General features: G+C 33.3%; 1 protein-coding gene and 1 pseudogene across 1 annotated transcript in view; one reads left to right on the forward strand and one right to left on the reverse strand.

The window, feature by feature from the left end:
• Positions 1 to 16,848, reverse strand: part of LOC128172977 (receptor-type tyrosine-protein phosphatase epsilon-like) — a 78,923-nt gene that overhangs the window by 36,829 nt on the left and 25,246 nt on the right. The gene's annotated exons all lie outside the window — the stretch shown is intronic.
• On the forward strand, positions 124 to 1,334 carry LOC128173000 (uncharacterized; annotated as a pseudogene).

Here is a 16,848-nt window from a genome sequence, read left to right on the forward strand (position 1 = left end):
TTCATTTCTTTCCGTTAAAACCGGCGGTGGCAAAAGTATTTCTATCAAGGTTTCCAGCTGATGTGGACGGAATTGAACGGATGCGAATGCAGTGTTTTGATAGTTTCGCCATTGCTTTCGATAATGAAAGAACAATGTGAATACTTGAAATCTTGTGATTGTACATCAACGTATATTGGCAGAGATAGTAGCGAAGACACAGACATTATCAATGGTAATTTTCAATTCCTGTTTGCTTCACTGGAATCCATTTTGTCTGTAAATGAGTGGAGGGACATGCTCGTTGCTAGCAAACATTTCAAACTGTTCGTCGTCGGTGAGGCCCATACTGTATTGCATTGGTAAGAAAATTTCATTCCAACGGTATATAACACACGTAATAAATATCACTTACAAGAAGTTTTACTATTTATTGTACAAGATTTCAATGTGTATATTTTTAGGGGTGAAAGTGAAATCGAGATGGAGCCTTTCCGTATCTGGTACTGCAAGCTAGGCGAAATCAGATCCCTAATACAGTGTCCTGTCCTGTTGATAACTGCAACAGCAAACATCAGCTCGAATGGAAATGCAGCAGAAGTTTTGCATGATAGATTGTCATGAAATTATTCAAAATCTTGATAGAGAAAATATCAAGCTGTTTGTTCATAAATTTAAAAGCACAGTTTCACATGGAGACATTTTCTACTTTCTTATTCGCTGGTTAAAAATGGACAAAGAACTGTGTGAAAGATTTTTGATATTCTGTTCTTCAATTAAAACATGCAGTGAATTATTTTCTGCCTTAAGGATTAAACTTGGGCATATCATTAAGCATGTTGACATGTTTCATTCCCAATCACCAGACACAGTTAAAGAAAAGATTAAAGAAGACATGAGTGTAGAGAGTGGTAACATCAGAGTTTTAGTTGCAACAAGTGCAGCAGGGATGGGAGTGAATTTCAGATCGGTTAAATATGTTATAAATTATGGACCTCCCAAAGATATGGATGGATTTGTCCAACAGTTAGGTAGAGCAGTTCGTGATGGAGGAGTGGCCATGGCCTTGTTACTTTTTAATGGTAAACAGTGTAGAAAATTTGATGAAGACATGAAAACCTATACTAAAAATAAAGAAACTTGTCGTAGAAATATACTTTCACGCAGCATACAAATCAAAATCTGACTCCAAATGATTAAGGCACATGTGCTGTGATATTTGTGATGCCCAATGTGATTGTAATAGTACTGACTGTTCAAATTTTAAACATCCATTTTATAAATACGAATTGCCTGTATGCTCTTCAGATTCTGATAATAGTGCTGACGACATGTTTGACGACGATTCAGAATAAAACAAATCATTTCATTATATTGCTGGTTTTGTTTTCTATTTCATTTAAAGGTATGGTGACAAAGTGAAGAATACTTATTTTTCTATCGCAGCAAACTTGAAGAAAAATAAACATTATTCAAGTAAATTGAAAATATTTAGAACAAATAAAACAAATAAGAATCTTCACTTTGGAAAAATTTGTTGCATTGGACAGCATTTCTTCACTATATGTCCTGATATTGATACTGCAGTAAAATGAGAAAAAACATCCTTATGTTGTACAAATTTTAATCATATTATATACACAATCTAAGGTAGATTCAAAGTATGCATGTCAAAACAAGGGTTAATTTAGGATATATTAAGGAATCAGTCATACTATTTGGCTACCGACACTCTAAAATGCATATGATAAGTGTAAATACTTGGTCAATACATAAAAAAATGAGATCTAAACGACTATAATATGAGGTAAAGCATATTTCATTATGCTCATAGATGTATGTATATATTGTAATTACATAAGAAAACTTGCAACATTCTTTTGAACTTTAATCCAGTTGTGCAAGTCTTCACTATTAATAGAATACAATTGCTCCTTAAAATTTGAAAAACTTTCCCATTTCAAATCTTTCACCTTTCCTTTTTGTCGTAATACTTTCACAATTGTAACAATATCACCTGTTTTGTCAACTGTTGGTCTTGTACTCCTTGATTTTACAGTTTTAGTACTTTTCATTAACTGATCTTTTATTCCATCTACTACTTGTGTTGTCATACAAATTAGCCTTGCAGATTGAAAGGATTTGTTTGCACCTTGTGTGTTTAACTGAAATATTATATTGTGTACCTGTATCTCTACACAATTATCTTTCGGAATCTTGTTTTTAATTCCACCTTTCAAGTTAACAGTTATGTTCCATTTATACTCAAAGCTTTCTTTGGTATCTAGTATGGCAATTATGTATGTAATCTATCGCCAAAGCCAAATTTTATATTTTGAGTGTTTTACTGCAGAAGCATACAGCCATTCCATATAAGCATTGCGTACAATTCTTTCACCATCACCAATTTGATAAGCATTGCATGTATCTCTTAACAATAAAGACATAAAAAGAAAGCAATGAACAGGATTTAAATCTGCATCCATATTTTCAACACTACAAAACTTCCAGCAATGTTTTTTTTTTCTAAATGTTTCTTGAACCAACCAGATTTGTAGTATGTTTTAGCACAAAGAGGACACCCGTACAAGTCTTCATTTTTCATAGCTTCCATCTGGGAATCATTCTGATCCAAAGCCTGCAAGTTTTCTCGCAAATGGTGTATTGTTCCAAAATCACAAAAACCTAAAGTTTCGACCACTTTATTTGCGGCATGGAGAACCCAGTCAGCTTTTTCTTGGTCATTCATCATAGAAAACACAGGTGCACCTACAGGTGTTGAACTGATGTCATCCATGTCCATGGTATCCAGGAAAGCTCCTACAAAGTACCCATTCGTGACGTCATCAATGAACTGGTGATGTGGCCTAAAATTTTAAGATTTTTGAAAACGTTAAAACTGATATGCATATAGCATAATGTACATTTATACACAGGGTATAGAGCTTTGTCTTCATATATACACACAATAAAGAAATCAAAATGCACTGAACAAAAGATTAAACAAATTAACAACAAGTTCTATACCATTAATAATTTCCTTACTGTTAACGTCTGATACCCACAGGTGATCACACCTTCCTCGTCGATCATGGGTGATGAGTAAAAGATATGATCATCTGTGGATATCTGGCAATGTAAACAGTATTAATGCAAAAATGTTTTTTTTTTGTTTTTTTTTACATATATTAATTGTTTGCAATAGTTTGCAACAATTACAGTACCTGAATTTATTGATTACTTCATCGGGTCCTGAAACATCTCTTCTGTTTATGAGATTGCGAAGTTGGTATAATGTCCCAACATCTGATGAGCTTTCTTCTTTGTTGAAGAGTTGGTAAATGCTCTGTAGAAATAAAAGTTAATGGCAATTTTTTGTAAAGTTTACCTTATTCTTCTTCCTCTAGAATTACATACATTAAAATTTATTGTAAACATAAAAAAAACCTGCAAAAAAGTAACCCTCTCAATTTCATGGGCATCTGTTAAATACCCGGTAAGTTTAGAATCAACCCCTCCACCCAATAATAAATTCACTGAAGTCTGTCTACATATTATTACAAAAGCAATACCACAAAATTGAGAGATGATGTTAAACCAAAATAAAATTAACATGCATTTGAAAAGTAAACCAATATTTAATATGGCAATGTCTTTAAAACAAACTGCATTTTTTTAAAAATAACATTTGAAATCAATTTGAATTAATACGTGTGTTATAAAGGCTTGGTTTATGTTATAACAATTTATCAATAAATTTTCTTATTTTTACACATAAAATCTGTTCTCATTGGACCAGTGATTTCTCTAAAAATAATTCCATTTTTCCTGGGGAGGGGGGGGGGGGTGTTGTCTATAAGGACGGAGAAGCCATTAAAACCTAATTTTCTTCAACATTACTATGTGAACTTAATTTGTAAGAATTTTCCTAGAGGGAGGGGGAGGTATAGACCCGATTTCCAGTCTAGATCAACACACAACAATAATAATCAGTTAGTAAAACACAAAGGAATACAAAACAAAAACCTTAATGTGAACAAGGTGAAAAATAAACTTCAAACTTTTTGAACCGTCAACTTTTGAAACATCCACGCTCAGTATACCAAAAGAAAGCTCATTTCCCTGTGCAATCCCTCTGGCCTGTGAATTAATCCACTAAGGCTCTCAAATTCAGATGGGACATTCTGCATGGCCTCCTGCGCAGAAAAAAGCTCTCTCATTCGTCAGAACGTCTCCACCGAACACAATATTTTCTGGTGTTCATTGTCTACATGTGGAACTGCTAGGTGATGGATTCTTTGAAGTCTAGTAATCATGCCTAAATAATAAAAGATGAAATGAAAAACATTTTCTTAGAGAGTGTGGAGATCTAATTTTAAGAAATGTTCTCTCACTGTCATATTAAAACATGTATATGCACATAGAAAAAATTCCATTTCATTTAATTTTTTCTCATTTATAGTCCAGCTGATTGGTGCAAAATTTTAGCAAAATTGCTCACTTGATGGAGAAAGCATGAAACTTTCTACACAAGTTTTGTTATGTATAAGCTTCAATTTCAGCTATGGACCCACTTTTCAAAATCCAATATGGCCGCCATTTTCAAGATGGCGGAAAACTGATAAAAATTTTCAATTTTCCTTTATTAAAAAGTTTGTTTTGACAAAGGAGCAACATTTTAAAAATAACTAATGATGTTTAATCATTAAGGAAGGTTTACCATTTCATGTCATTGCAGATTAAATAAAGTTAAGTAAAACGTGATGCTTTTTATGATATTTTTTTGCCAAAATTTTGCCCAAAATAGTAACCCTTTTTTTGATTAAATAATTATTTTATTAAAAATGAAAATTACCCGGTCTTTTTTTTTTTTTTTAGATAAAAGAGACACCGATGCTAAAGATATTTTAAGAAAGTTTTAATGTTGAGAATGTTCAAAAATTAGTCTCTGTCACATTCTCCGCCACATTTACAAAGAGCAGTGCAGGTCAAATTAGCTTTAACACATCGGTATCTCCCTCTACATCCAATCTGAGGCTTGCATCCACATTTAATTAGCTCATTGCATGATGCTGATGCTTCAGGTAGTACTGTCCAAAATGGAATCCACATATTTGTTTCATTCCTTTTCCAGCCCCATGTTCCTGGGTCTACTGTTGTAGAGGTAGGTTCAAGACATCTGTCCCAGACCTGGCAAGCCATATAACAGGCTCGCTTTGTGTGTTGAAGCAGTGCTGCTTCTGTAGGAGGAATATTATCAATTGCCCTTCCTTTTCTAGCAAATAGGTCCATTCTTGCGCCATTGACTGTTACACACTCACTTGCTTTATCGTACATGAGCACAACAAAACGTTGTATTTCTTCCATGTGATCCACAACGGCTGTTGGCGACAGACTCTTATCGCTTAAATTGTCAAAGGTTTCCATTACTGGTCTATAGCTTATCCATGTATCCTATGCTCTTTTTTTACCCTTGTTTCCAAATGATGATACCTGATCACAGCCCGTGAATGCATGGAAAAATAAAAGGCCATGTGACTTCTGGGGTCCAAGAGCATTGGCAATATTGTGGACTGACAGGTACCTAAAAAATTTTCCAACTCCGAAGGCAATCCACAATTATTTTATCTGTTCAATTTTCTTAAAACAAGATATGGCTATAACCACAACATCGGTATCAACCGTCCGAATCATGACACACTCGTGCCCTTCTGCAACTGCATCCTTAACATGAAGCATCATTCGTGTATCTGCCTCTTCATGTGTGCAAGGTTCTATTTGACTGGTGTCCTTTGTCTTTAAGCACATGACAGAGCTGCCTATAGTAGTAACGAGCTGTTTCTCAGCATCCCAACTTTGGTCTGATACCAGTTTTTTTGATAGGTAAACAAACAATTCCTTCTTGTTCTCGTCTACTCTTAAGAAACTTTCCCAATTTCCCGGAACGTTAGAGTCTGATAAAACCCTCCTTCTTATCCCCTTGCCTCTTCTAGTTCTTTCAGATGATTTTAAGCTGTCTGTAAAATATTCATCCCAGATGATATCAATTCTCCTGACAGAGTGCAGCTGAATCTGAATATATGGTTTAAAAATATCTCTGAAGTAATCTTCAAACGTTTTACTCCCCCTTGGTTTAAGGATATTAACAAGGGCAGCCCCATCTAAAACTAAAGCATCAACTAAAGGTGCCTCATTGCTTGATTTGGTAGTTTTCTCCAATTGAACAAGAAGATCAGATTTCGATCGATGGCGTAAATCACCAAATTGTGAAAGGGGTGGAGGATAAGCTTGGTTTTCATGTTTGAAAAATTCTACAAGATCGCCATTTCGAACTTCACACGAAACATATAATTGTGAAAAAAGAGAACAGTTCTGTTTCAATGATACTATTTGCTGTTTCTCCTTGGATACTGTTCTTGGTTGTTGACGGCTAAATAAAAGGAGCTTGTTTTGTTTAATTGGTTCGTAAATAGATTTTGAGTTACTCTCTAAACGTTCTTTTACAAACTGGTGGAATTGCTGTTTTCCAATAATCTCCATGTTTCTAACTGTTTCAGCTACCTTTTTGTCAACAATATCATGTGTATCCAATATAAGTAAATCCTCGCTTTGTTCCATAAAAGGATTTCCCATATCTTCTACAACTGAACAGAAAGCGTTTACATGCTTTGCGAATGTGTTTTGCTGACTCCTGACCTGTTCGTGGTGTCGTATATCTGGTCCTTTGCTTTGATCTTTCTTTATTTGTTCTTGAGCAGATTCGAATTCATTTATTACTCTGGCTACTTCTGGACCCGATACCATCCACCTTTGAAGCTGAGCCATATTTTCTGTAAGGCCAATTGCTCCACCATCTCCTTTCACTAACTTATTGTTCTGCTCATGTGCCTGATCTAATGCTATTGATGAAAATCTATTATGAGATTTCTTAGCAACACATTTACCATTTTGAAACTCTTTTTCCTTTTCTGGTGCATTATCATGTAGCATAACCATGTCACGTAAGTGAACAGGTAACCATCTCGCATAGTTCGGATGATCGAGCGCAAAGAACCAAGGGATAAGAAGTGAAATTGATTCTTTATACAGTTGAAAATTACCCTCTCTCAGTGATCTGATGAAAACTAATATTGCAATTTCAAATTTCAGTGTTAAAGACCAGAAGTTGAAAAGGGGACTTTCAATTTCTCTTTGTTCTCGCCATTCTTCAAATACAAGCTGATCATTTTCACCCTGTTCTGTTATATATCTATCGTGAGAACGCTTCATCAAAATGTATAAAGAACAAGCAGTCACCTCATGTGCGTGTTTTGTCCGTTTCACGTGGGATGCTTTAAGGAATGAATCAGCGGTGCCTGAACTTGCTATGTCGGCTTGACATAGCACACTGGTCCAGCCACTGTTTTCTAGCCAATCACCAATCGTACTAAAAGCAGCAATTTCAATGTGAAGACCACCAAATAGGATGACAACATGTTTCTCTGAAAATCTTTCTGGCCAGGTCCATTGAATCAGCTTTGCTAATGCAAAGAGGGGTTGGTCACATGTGATGACAGGAGTCTGTCCTGGGTTAAGAAAGTTGACAATTTTCTTAATAATATCTAAAGCATGTCGAATCATTGCAACTGACTTTGCCTCTTCTTGGAATAAAGGTAACAATGAGCTTATGTCTATTACTGTCTCTGGATTATCTTGTAGTCTTTTTGCATGAAAAGCTGACCAATAATATTCCATGCATTCACTATTGTCAGCTGCAATATTTTCATGGACATGGTCAAGCCATCTGAAATATTAATATATAGATATGCATATATATGTATATTAAATGTTAGTACTTGTTACTTAGGAACACATATGATTGCGCCCATGAGAAAAGGGTCCTTATGGCATTTTTTTCCACAATTCAAGATTTTTATGGATTTATACTTATATATGTCAGAATTTTAAAGTTATGAAGTTTCATGAAGATCCAATAACTATAAATATCTTTATTTGGCACTTAAAGTTAAGGTTTTTTTTTTTTACCTATGACGTTGTTCACCTTGCGACGTTACGTTATGATTTTATCAACGTCATTTATATGTTTGGTACATGTATATAGCCCCATTGTTTTATTTTGTGTGATCTTTGCTTTTGAGGATATCATTATTAAATTCTTATTAGATAACTTATTAATAACTTTTAATCTAAAAATGTATGGTGCCAATATATGCGCATTGGATTCCTGTGCATGCTATATGAAAAAAGAAACTTCGCCAAAAGTCATTCTTTCTTTTTCTCATTTTGCTTTAACTTCTTTATTCTTCTGTACAATTACACATGATTGTCACTTTAGTGATTTCATTTCAATGGTTATCGTATTTTACTTTGATACGTTTTTAATTCGCCATGGCTTGCTTGATTCTATGCTGCTTTAATATTTGTTTAGTCCGTAATAATTTAAATTACTTCTTTCATATTTACTGATCTTGTTCCTTAGTACATTCTTATACCTAATTGTGTTTTAATTAAAAACCTAAATTCTGCAATCAAATCGTTTAAATGATAAGCGGTAGTGCGTTTGCTGCAATCCCCCCCCCCTTGTTCCGTTTTATGAAATACGCAGCAAGCTTAGTAAGATTGCAGGATGTTTCGCTCTTAGAGAGACAATTCGGGCCGATTGTTTTGCTCCTACGTGTATCAATAAAAGATACAATGAGTTCACCAAGTTCTATAATAGAATATCTATACTACTATATTAAAATAATAGACTCGAATTTTTAGTCTTTAATACCGAGATATCGGAAGAATACTGTCTTTTGTTTAATATATTTTAAACATCTTTGGTACTTGAAGATTACCAATTTGTTTTTATTTTTTCTCAGTTAAGCTTCGCTAATTAATAATCAACGAAAATTCCTCAAAAAATCCCGGAAATCACCTGGATTTTTTGGATTTTACAATCTTGCGCTTGCGCAATACATTCACGCTAACGGGATCTTTAGTTTATATTTGTTTCCACAATATCACCTCTCCCTGAATAAACTCAGAAATGATAATACAAATACGGGTAAATTTTCATTGGACTTTTGCTATATATTCTGTTCATATAAATTAATGATTTCTTACGAGAGAAAGTATAAAATAACAAATATATATTTCAACTAAGCACTTACTTTCATCTTCGTGATGACAAAAAATATTGATTACATGCAAAAATGTTACATTATATTTGTTATGAGAGTGAAGATAGAATATGTTTTATCGTAAAAATGAATAATGTGCTACAGACCCAGTTTTACAAAGAATATACGTGTACGTTGGTGAAAAGGTGTTGAGTTCTTCCATTCTATGGATTAAATTTTTTAGTTGAAAGAGATTTGCAGTCTCATAAAGGTTTGTTGTGATGTATTTGACTGTTATTTTCAAGGCAACATCATTCATTAACTTTCTCCAAAATCGTTCTGGAGCTATTCTGCAATTTTCTGCTACTTTACGGGTATAAGTAAGGGATGGGGCTTTCTCGAGACACAGTTAGGTTATTAAAACTAAGGAAAGTGTGGTGAAATTAATAGCATTATTGTAGGCTTATAGCTTTGTTATGTAAATGTCAATAATAAGGTGTATCGATGTACCTATTTCTAAATGTCCGATATGCAATGTCAACCCGTGCACGCACGTGTCAAAGTCTAGTAGGCATATAACAATCATTTGCGCTAGCTTGGCATCAGAAAATTAGCATAGACACCTACAAAACCAAATGGGGACTACACCTTGAAAGAAAACATGATCATGTGCGATACAGATACATGTTTATTTCAATAAATTCGTAAATGTGTTTGAATGAAAATTGAAGTTAAAAAATTAATATTTATTAAGTCAAAATATGAATGAGATATACTTTATTTTGAATTCAACTAAATTTGTCCAGGATCGAAACGTATGTTTCTCTATCCTACGCTTATTGCCATAAATAAAACTCGTAACGTTCTTAATTTTGTTTACTTTTTATGTGTAAATCAATATGTAACGTTGCCGATATTGTAGATTTTTTTTATATTTTACGCGAGCACTTATTTCGCATTGTTTTTGTTTCGTGTTAAATTGCAAGAATGTTAAATCATGGAAATAGCGAGCACCAATAATTTCATAAAGTTAACTGACAACAGTTTACTGCATGTCTGAAAAATTAAAGCGTAGTGGAATAAAAAAAAAAAGTGTCCCATTTTAATGGGAGTGATATGGAAATGAAAACGTGCAAAGGTATCAAATCGTGAACCTTGATTAATTTACCACTCAACTCACGTTTCTTTTACTGAAATCTCAATAGAAGCACTATTTAAGCTTTAGACTTTCTCTCACTATTTAAGATTATTCTCGTAGCATTTTCTTCATGTTTTTAGTATAGTATAGTTTATTAGCTCAAAACCACATGGTTTACAGGCATTGTATAAATACAATTTATAATGTTTAATAATGTTTTTAAAGCACCCACTATTTTTGTCTAGGCCAAATTGATCATTTAATAGATTTTCAAGTTCCTGAAGCAATAAATCAAAGAATAAAATCAGGCAAAAGTTAGATACTCTTAGGTTTCATGAAAACTATTATAGTTTGCGTCTAAATTAAATAAGAATGTAATGACTCAAAATGTGTACACATGTTAATACAATGAGTTGGCTCATTTGTATCATGGGTTATTTGTCGACAGGTGTAAAAATACACACGTTAATACAATGAGTAAGCTAACATGTGGTATTTGTTGACACATGAATAATTTAGCGCTTGTATATATGTAGCTCAAATGCCACGGAGTTTTTAAATAAGCAGCACACTAACTTTTTTTTATTATAAAAAACTTCATGTTTTTGAGCGTTCTCTAAAATTACTAGTGTCTTATTAGCACACTGGCGTCGGAAGCAAATTGAAAGTGGGGGGGGGGGGGCTATACTAATCCTCAGAAATATTGAGGAAAAAATAACTAATTCCCAAAATCATGCAAATCCTAATCGGGGAGGGGGGGGGGTGGAGTATACCTATACTTCCAAAAAAAAAATCTTACCTACCAAATCCCCCCCCCCCCCCCCAAATGATGAAATTCCTAATCGGGGGTTGGTTGGTTAGTATGCCTATGACTCCAACTTCTTAATCTTTCAAGGTAAATTTAGGAACAATTATCTTTCCTGCGAGAAAAAGTGGGGGGGGGGGGGGGGGGGGGCTATGATGCTACGCCCCTTATGGTTAGGTCTAACTTTGCAAAAAAAAGCCCCCCCCCCCCCCGGTTCCGACGCCTATGTAGCCGGAATGCATCTACATGTATTATAAAACAAACTGAGCAGGTTACAGTATATTCTTATTGCTATTTACATATTATATTAGATGTTGTACGCACAATTTACATGTATTAACCCTTTGTCAATTAAGATTTGTTTCCAAAGAAGTGGGTCAATACCCCTCCCCCTCCCCCAAAAGTGTATATTTATATAAAAAAAATCTGGCTCCATAAACTTTTGGACAACTAAATTAAATTGGAAAAAAATTTAAAATCTAATCAATTATAAATACTTACTGTTATTTTTTTTTGCACGAACTTGTAATCAATGCTAGCTTTAAATAATCTAAACCAGTACATGTACATCGCTAGCCTGCATACGTAATTAAAATATGAGATAATTTATAGGTTTTGTAAACTAAATTTCAGAAGTGAATTTGGCTTTTGAAAATTATTTTAATATTTCATCATTAATTGTTACAATAAACATGTACGCTATTTTGAACACATTTTGATAACACTGAGAAAGTAGCCGATTAAATTTTTATCTGTTCTTTACAATTTTGTAGCACTAAAACTAATGTAGAGTTGAAAAAAAATATTTTATTTCAATTTCTATTCTGAATGATCGGATCGACACTTTATAAGCATCTATTAAATAATACTGCTATTTTGTTTAATAAAATATATTACCGACAGACCACAGGAGAAACAGAGTGGGGGCAAAAATAAGGCGGTGCTTATATTGTATAAATTCGTATATTTGAAACAATTTAATGACAGTAGTATAGTTAACTTGCATTTGCTTTTGCGCTTAAATCTGTATGCACCTCATTTTGTAGTTATATGTAAACATTTTCTTTATTTATAAAATTCAGTTAAAACAATTCAAAGTGTCTATCTAATCTTTATGAAATTGATGCAATGAAAATAGTCTGGAATAATAGACGGATTAAAAAAAAAACTAATGACATGCCATGAATAATTTCTTCTAAATATTCTAACTTGAATAACTGTAAGTTACAGTACAAAAAAAAATTATGAAGCTAAAGTGAAAGGTTATTATTCATATTGAGAATTTAGTCTCATAATGAATTTATCAAATTTCATTTATTATTATCTATTTAAAAAATCAACAAAATGACATAACTAAAAATCTTACAATTTCGAATTATACCAAGCTACATGTATATGAATTGAAAAACGACTGGAACTACATGTATGTAGTATCAATTGCAACCTATAAATTAAACACGCATTTTTAATAAAAATTCATTCACTAGTATCTTTAAATTAGATTAAAATAACACTTATAAATATTGAACAGATAAAATAAATTAAACATCTTTTTTTTATTATCAATTTCCCCGTGCGGAACCTCATGGTATTTTCTACAGAAGTGGATTATCTATCTTGTTTTTCGACGTGATCATTTATAAACATTGATTAAAGTATTTATCGTGCAATAAAAAAGGTTATGGGTTTCATCCAGATTGTTAAGCTTGTTTTTGGACCCGAATCGTCAGAGATTCAGAGGCTTTAGATGAAAATGGTAGACCTCAAGAAGTTAAAGTCGGCCGCGCGATTAAACAGATGCTGACGGGCGGATCAACAAGTTATAATCGGTAACGAAAACGCAGTCGCGAATATATCAATTATTTCTTATTAACCGGTGATTTTAGAATTAATTTATTATATAAACATTCAATATCAGATTTAGTACCGCAATGTAAATTGTTCCGGAATGTTAATTGTTCAATCGTGTTATTTTTTCCAATATGCATGACTGTACATTTTTTTAATGCGATGATCAAGAGTTGTCTTTTGTTCGTATCAAACAAGCACGGAATCTACATTCGATCGTGAATTATGAGTAAAATATTAAAAAATATAAATATGTTCATTTTATTTATTATAAAAGATAATGTATTATAGGGCCTTGCTATGTTAAAGACTCGTGCTTATAAACTAAGTAACAGTTTAGAATTACAGCGCCGCTGTTTTCTACCTGGCTTTCAGACGAGCTTTTTTTTCTCTAACGTAACGTCATTTCTTTATGACGTTATTTCTCTGTTTTATACAAAACGTCATAAGGACCCTTTTCTCATGGGCGCAATCATATAAGAATTGTGTTTGACTGTAACAGGAAATTTCAAACTATATGATAGCTGTACCTGTATTCCTCATTCAATGCATTCGGAACTGTTACATGTATATCATCAGTGACTAGTAGGGAACATCTAATTGGAGAAATCTCTTATCTTTCCCTTGGAAGCACAACTGGTGGGACTACAGTGTAAAATTCTGGCAGTGGCTTTAGTTTTTCATGTCTAGCAAAAGATGCCTCTATTGGTGGGATCAAGCGCTCGATGCCATTCCCCTCATTTTCTAGATGTTGGAATACTGAAATTGCTGTGCCGTGAAAAGAGCCTTGTGCAGTAGTCGAACTAGGATTGTGGTCTATATTGTCAATTGCAGCAGTTGTAAAAAGATTTTTTCTAAGCTTAGCAGGACAAACTACATTTTCAATATTGAAAGATTCGCAGATGGAATTTCCCAGTGATGCTGATAATTGCATTATTCTGTCATAAGAAATGGATAAGCCTAAATCATACAGCTTTTCAACAAGCCCTCTTTTTCTTGTTTCAGCATGTATTAGCAAGCCTAAATATGTTGGCAATGGAGGCTCTCGGTCAGTTGCATGTGATGAATAAATTGCAGAATCTTTTCTCCTGCGAACTGATGAATTAAATTGGATCAATTGTGCAATCGTTAGAGTACACTGAGCTTCTATAAAATTTGAGGACTGCATTTAAATACTTGGCCCACCTAAAATCATGCCTACAAGTGTTTTTAAAGACTGTGGAACAGAATTCTTTTGACAATCAGTTTCAAAGAACCCTTTGAAGGAATACTTTGTTTGCATCATTTCCTTCCGAACAATTTTTGCAGCTTTTGCAAGAATTAAAGCAATGTCATCATAGTGATTTGTAATTGCCTGTCGAATAGCATTCCCAATATCTTCATTGAACATGAGTAAAACATCCCGTCCTTGTTTGTGGGCTTGTAAATCTGGTATTGCTGCTAGGATTCTGTCTTTTACATGTGTTGAGTTGGGTCTTTTATTCATGTCGAGACCAAATTGCTCTAAACGATTACTGTACATTGCCATGAGATCTGCCAGCCTAAATACAGCAGCTACACCTTTGTTCATTCGTGAATCCTCTACATATGATACAAGTTCAGCCAAAACTATTCCATGGATTTGATTTTCGCCACTCTCATCTACAATCTTTCGTGGTCTTGCTTTGTTAAAAAGATTTAAGTAGCAGTTTTTGTGACACATAGCTTCTTGAGATATCATATCCCCTGCGCTAAGTTTCGCCAACAATACAGTATCCTGCACTTGCAATGCATATTTCCTGATATTACTGTCTATACCGAAGGTAAAAACTTTGTGAAGCTCTCCTGATGTTCCACCAGAAAAAACAATTTTGAGTCATTGTCGATGTCGAGCAACCAGGACTTTGGCGAGTTATCTTTTTTGATGTTTAAGAAATGTCTGATTCAACTTTTCTTTTCGAATGTTCATGTCGTTTTAATTTCATGTCTGTGTATTTGTTCCTACATGTTTTGTGCCACTTGGCTTTCATCAATTGTAACTTGGATGCAATACCATTTGCATCATTCAATTGGTCAAGTCTAATTGTCGTTGGACACCAATTTATACTTTGACATCGAAGGAGCACTGTTTCCAGAGATCTATATCCAGCACCAACTTCAATATCAGATCTCCTTATATTTGCTGGACATTGCAGAGCTTCAGATGTGCTCTCTTGGCATTAAATACATTTTCCCAATCAAATATTATTGTTAAATTTGACGATGAAGACTCAATGTCTGGATTTACGATTTTAATGTGTTTGGACATTTCTTATCAAAAGATAACTTTACTTCATTTCCTCAATCACTTGCCAAGCAAGATCTACAATATATCATAAAGGTTATATAAACTCGATTGTTTTGGTCAAATTGACTGAAATAAGATGACAATATTTCAAATCTTACACGCATCTTAGATGAATACCCTACCATATTTAGCTACTTCAAAAAAATTCTATAACTGTTACCGAAATGGTGTTTCATACTTTTTTAGGGGATGGAACATTTGTTATCTATTTAACATTTGTTCTATAACTGTTTATGTTTATGTAAGTGTTTTTTATGTGATATTATATTTGTTTAAGTGTACATGTACATCACCTATTCAGAAAATTATAAATAAATTATCAAAACACAAACACTTACCTACTTTGTGTAACCATTTTGTCGTCTTCATCATGATCCAAGTATGAAAACCACTGTATGTCATTGTTACATGTAAATGCAGATTCGTCCTAATTTCCTAATTAACTGATATTTGATTCCATTTTATCATTTTTATATTCAAGTGAAATAAATTCATTTATGTAAAACATTTAAATCTCCTACCAGTCATCAATGAACTCATTTGAAAACTTTTATATAAAACCAGTCAGAGATAATATGGCAACTATATTGAAAGATCAAATTATCAAATTCAATCATTAATTAAGGCTCCCAATTTATTTACAATTGATAAATTCTGTTTTATTTTAAACCATCATCAAAAGTTGTATTGTTTAAAACAAACGGAGATGTAAAAGATATTTTACATGGCGGCCATTTAGAATTTGGCGGCCATATTGAAATATCATCATTTTGAATATTAGAACTTCCAAAGCATCCACCTAATATCAACTGTGTAAAATTTCGAACTTCTAGGATCAAATATAGAGATTTTATTGAAAAAAGTTTTTAAAATAATAATCTATATGGCGGCCATCTTGAAAATGGCGGCCATATTGATTTTTGAGAGTGGATCCATAGCTTATATTGCTCAGTACACCTAAACATACCAAAATGCCAAATTTGGTGCTTTCTTCATTAAGTGAGCAATTTTTTCACCAGTCAGCCGGACTATTGAAATCTGATAAGAACAGTTGCTATTGTGATATGTTATGAAGCATTAGAAATATTAAATCCAACTCAATGTACGATACAAACATTTGTTCTTTTTTTATAGTTCACCATAAAATTACAGGTACCATAATAAGTGCAGATATGGCATTCTTTGTAGGAATGCGAACTATAGCTGTAAAAATTCTTATGTGACATACAGAATAAATTTGTTGACTTGAAAATATTTGTTACAAAATATATCTTAATTACAAAAATGCATGCAGATGTTTTGAATATGCATATTTTAAATTCAGTTGCCTGTCTGCTCACCCACCATTTTCACTACTTCAATAATTTTCCATTGGACATGTTTTGGTAAAATAGCATCAACAATAGTAGGAACTGAGAATACAACAACAAATCCTGCAATCCTAGGACTTAATCATCTAACATATTTTGATACAATAACATCTGTACTACACAATTTAAAAAAAAATTGCCTTGCACAAAATCCTGCAATCCTAGGACTTACTGGTAATCATTTAACATATTTTGATACACATATGTACTACAAAATTTTAAAAAAAATGCCATGCACATAAGGCAGGATGTACACAAACTTGCTTGTAGTTCTTGAC

Source organism: Crassostrea angulata, chromosome 2 (assembly GCF_025612915.1).
Source record: "Crassostrea angulata isolate pt1a10 chromosome 2, ASM2561291v2, whole genome shotgun sequence".
Taxonomy (NCBI): Eukaryota; Metazoa; Mollusca; class Bivalvia; order Ostreida; family Ostreidae; genus Magallana; species Magallana angulata.